At 31.5% G+C, this 5,280-nt stretch overlaps 1 long non-coding RNA gene across 1 annotated transcript; it reads left to right on the forward strand.

Moving 5' to 3' along the window:
• Positions 1-3,901: 3,901 nt before the first annotated feature.
• LOC106693913 (uncharacterized) lies at positions 3,902-5,074 on the forward strand. The gene is made up of 3 exons (XR_001345301.2): positions 3,902-3,991; positions 4,153-4,365; positions 4,915-5,074. It is a non-coding gene; the product is annotated as an uncharacterized LOC106693913 (long non-coding RNA).
• Positions 5,075-5,280: the final 206 nt, after the last annotated feature.

Here is a 5,280-nt window from a genome sequence, read left to right on the forward strand (position 1 = left end):
CGCTGTTTTCGAGCTCTTTGAGTACGAGACCATCGGTATAAATACATTTTCGAGCTCAAAAATACCTTTGCTTCCCTTGTTTTTATGAGCTTTTTAAGCACAAAAGACACGTTTGATGTTAAAGCTTGAAATTTTCAACTCGGTAATAATTAATAAATGAGGGTTTTTTAAATATTACAATTACATACGTTTTATGATATATATAATATAATAATATTATAATTGTTAACATGAATTTTAATTTATATTAATTACTATTACTAATATATATTTATGTATTTTATCATTAATATTTTGAAACGCTAATTGTTAACACAAAAAAATTTTTTTTACCATCAACTTACCAATTAATCTCTCATTCATTTATAATTTAGTTGATAATTCTAAGATGTAAGGAATTTAAAAAAAAGAAGGCAGGGTCATGCCGCAAAAAAAAATAATTATTATTATTTCAACAATTTATCAATTTTAATTGTTGAAAAAAAAATAGAAATTAAACATTAATTTCAATTCACAACACACACACACACACACACACACACACACACACACACACACACACACACACACACACACACACACACACACACACACACACATATATATATATATTTGCTCTCAATTCTGAAATGAACGTTAGGGTGTACCTCGGTAGTACTCTTCTTCTGGTAACCAATCAGATTGTCAGCTGCAAACCCCTACTTTATATCAACGATTAAATTGTCCAATGGTACTCTCGAACGACTTGCGCGAAATATAATGCGCAGTATATTTGCCGAGAAACCTACAATATACGGTTCTACAAGTCAGTCGTACTTTACCATTGATGTGTTTCCGCGTCTCGGTCAAACTTATTAAAAAAAATTATTATAAAGTTAATAATTATAAACTTATTAATTACTGGTGATTAACAGAATGATATATTTATTTTTTTTTTTTAATATAGCCTGAATTTACACTCAGATAAAAAGATTTTTTAGCAGTTAAAACTATTTTTAAATATTTTAGAAATTCTTTATAAGACATAGTGTGTATGATACTAAAAGTAGCCAACGTCTAATAATTGTTAGATTTTTTATAAAACGAGAAATTAAAAAACAAAAAATACATAAAAAAAATTGATGTCTAAGAAATGATTTCTGAAATGTTAAGAAATTTTTTTTAATGCTAAAAAATCCTACTATCAGTGTACTGCAAGTTTAAATTTAAGGGCATCCTTAGCCGTGCTTTCTACTGTTAAAAAATTTTCAATGACTTTAAACTGTCATCAGCGTATCTAAATTTTAACAATCAGTTATATAAAAAAAAATTAAAGCATTAATTAAAAAAAAAAAAAAAACAACGTTGTTGCAATTTCACCAAGACATAAAATTAAACAAAAAAAAAAAAATCACTTACTGTTGTTATCCATTACAAGATAAACGACGTTTGTTGAATAAATTTGAGCCTACAATTTTCAAAATCCGATTTATAAAATTGACATGAAGATTTAACTGAAATTAATTGAACAAATTATGCTTAACTTCTAATTGATATCAACGGCAAGTAATTTTTTTTAAATTTATATCTTAGCGAAATTACAACTACGTTGTCTTTTTTTTCAGTTTATGTTTTGATTTTTTTTTTTATTTATTGATCAAATTTTAATATGTTCATGACAGATGAGTTGTTGAAAATTTTTAAAAAGCGAGGGCACTGTCTGATAACGGTCTTAACGCAAAATATATATTATTTTACTATAGATAATGGATCCCGTTGAAAACGTAGACCCGCAAGAGGACGGTGACAATATTGTCTATGAAGATTAAATCTTCATCTGCTACTATCGAAATGCAATAGTAAAAAAGTACCGGTGCAGATTCCGAGACTCTCATAATTGTCCCGCACGTTTGTGGATCTGGAACGATACGCGCATTACCCCAATGGGGAATCATGTCGGGCATGATGATCCCGTGCTAAACTTACTTGACAATGAATATCAAGAAAGAGAAGGACCAAGTGGCTCACAAGGACCAAGTGGCTCACAAGGACTAAGTGGTTCACAAGGACTAAGTGGTTCACAAGGACCAAGTGGCTCACAAAGACAAAAGTAAATATTTACGTTCAGAAAATTTTTTTTTGGTTATTGGATTTTTTTTTCTTGTTTCATTTTTATTTCCTCAAAACAGCGTCCGAGAGAGAGAACCATTGAGATCTTCGAACTTCATGGCTCAAAATGCTGATCTTTCCCTAATAACAGCTGGAATAAGACGAACACGTGGTGGTAAACCTCAAGTTCCAAGGAACCTCTCAGAAATGGCTCCAATGCTTAACAATTACCGCCCTACTAATGCAATTTATCAAGGAAGCGTTAACGGAATGGATAATTCCTCAGCATATCTTTTTGCAAACAACGAGATGCTACGGGAGTTTAGCAGGGAAAATGTCATTTATCTTGATACATCTGATGAAGTAAGCTTTACTTGTTTTGCTTTCTTCTTTTCTTATTTTTATTCACTACTATCGTGTTACTTTCCATTTCGATCATAATATGCGATTTAGAATAAATTTTTCGAACTAATATATTGGTTGCTTATTTGAATTATTCGTTTCATTGCAGTTAGCTCCAAGAGCTCCGCGGATGCTAAGCCACTTATTGATGATACTGATTCGTCGTGAAAACTCCGTAAGTTAATCATTACGAAAAAAAAAAAAAAAAAAAAAAAATCGTTTCACTTACATTGTACATTTTTATTTTAGACTATTCCGGTAATATTATGCCTGTGCAGCCATCGGTCCACCGAATTATACCGTGCGATTTTTGACTTCATAAAAAATCGTGTGCCTCAGTTATGTGATAATCTTCGGCTTGTTGTGCCCAGTTTGGAATATTTTTTGGTAAGCTTTGTAAGAGAGAGCTTTCCGTTTTGCCACATAAGACCGACGTGGATGCAAGTGATGAGGGTAAGATTTTACATTGATCATAGATATATACAAAAAAAATAGATTTCTTAGTACAATAAATTTTTACTCACGAAGAAATTCTTTTTTTTTTGTATAGAATTCGTGTTAGGATAATAATTCACGAGAAACTTTCCGTATATTATTTTTATGTGCTGTGACACATCACAGATCGTGTGAAAATAATTTTTCCCGGTTAATACTTTTTTTTGTTATTAATTTTCATTTAAATTAAAGATTTTAAATCTATTCGCGCTAGATCGATGGCCGGAGATATAATTTCTGCAACCTCTGACTTTTATACGGTACATTTTATGCTTTAGAGATGCTGTAACACATCCCAGACCGTGTGATAGTTATATTATCTGGCGGCCATTTTAATTTTTTATCCTTACTCTTTAAATCCTTTTTTTCTGTATCCTAACAAACATTATCCTACATAGTTTACTTCGACAGTTCAAGACTGATTTGCGGGCTTAGTATCCGTAAAAATAAATTCTTTCTTATTCGGTCGGACCCTGGCATATCGGATATTTTATCGCTTTATGTTGAATCTCATCTTAAACCACAGAAAAATCTCTTTCACTAACTAATTTTTTAACTGTTTCATTTTTCGTTTCAATTTTGAAAGTCATTCGAGATCGTGAGATTGTGAGTTGATTATATCTATCTTCGACCGCGTAATAATTTGTCGTTAGCAATGAATTTAATTCTGTTGTCCTTATAATTATAATTTATGTTCTAGAACTTTACGCGTTACTGGTGTTTTAACCAGCTACCTTTTCGTTTAAACGACCAAGTCCTGCGGCAATCCTGGGTACTACCCTTGGTACCCATCAGTTTCCGACACGAAGCGGTTGATCTCATCACTGAAACTGCATCACTTATTGAAGAGGATTACCCGAACGTCTCCATCAATCTCCGCCATGTTCTCCGTATGGATTTCTCCGGCAAAGTGGACCGATCCGATTAATCAATGTTACCAAAGAATCTACCTATCGTCTACCGCGGCAATGCGTCAAAGATCGACCATCGTTTTTTATTTTATTATGTAAGCGAATTTATTATATTATATAGTATTTTGGGAATTCAATTATTATTTTTTAAAACCGCAGTTAAAAATTTTTCATACAAATCTGAATATATTTAAATTTATTTCATTTCAATTTTTTTTTGTCCACTCGGTTATTTTATCTGCATTTCTTTTTCCAGCGTGTATTAGTCGTACGCTTAACAGTGGTCTGCAGGAAATTCATCGTTTGCAAGCTACTCAACACCCAGTGACTGACGATTTCACCAACAATCGCATTGAAGCGTTGCAGCGATATCTGCAACGCTCCAGAATTTCAGTTGACGAATTTCTTGGGAGTGCCATCGATCCTTACCAATTGGAGCTGGTTACGTTGGCTGTGGCAAGTGAAACTCGTAAGTGTTTTTACACATATATATATATATATATATATATATATATATATATATATATATATATATATATACATATATAATATTTATATATTAGATTGATTTTAAAAAATTGGCTATTCTGTTTTTCGCGAAACCCCTTATTGAATAGCTGCAGAGAGGTGAAATAAGATGCCTATTAAAAAATTAGCTTTTAATATTGAGAGGTCGCTAATCATAATTTTCAATCAACTTTCTGAATAGCATGGGAAAAAATATTTAAGTTTTCAATTTTATATTTAGGCAATCGCTCATTATACAGATGAGTTCAGGATCTAATCTCGTATAAAACTAAACGCTTTACAAGAAAAGTCTCTTATTTATTTTGTTGATCAATTCATCTGTTCAAAGAAAATGAAGCTTGAATTCAAATTTATAGTAAATTTTGAAATTTTTTTACTTTTCCGGCGCAACTATCTGAATTATCACAAAATGTCATTGAATCATTTTTGTAGACAATTTTATTAATTAAAAATTAATTCGGCCATATAAATTTTCTCTCTGTTTGTTCAGGGTCCAATATAACTGTTTCCTGTGTAAGTGACTTGTTAGATCCAGTCCAAGGTATTGATCGCGCTGGTGACTTAGACCAAAAAATCAAGTTTTTCGGAGACCTATTGGGGCCTTGATGGCTGACAACGAATCGTCAGAACCCGTAGCGGGACCATCGCGAAGCTACTCTAACAAGACATTATTTGTGCTATCGAATGAAGGCGCAGGTAATATTTTTTTTATATTAATTTTTTAATTTCAATTATCGATTACACGGAGAAAAAAATATAGTAATTTTTACTAAAAAATATGGGTAAAAATTACTATATTTAGATTGTAATGTTGAACCGCTATTGAAAATATAGGAAATATTATTAATCACATTAG

Source organism: Microplitis demolitor, chromosome 10 (genome assembly GCF_026212275.2).
Source record: "Microplitis demolitor isolate Queensland-Clemson2020A chromosome 10, iyMicDemo2.1a, whole genome shotgun sequence".
Taxonomy (NCBI): Eukaryota; Metazoa; Arthropoda; class Insecta; order Hymenoptera; family Braconidae; genus Microplitis; species Microplitis demolitor.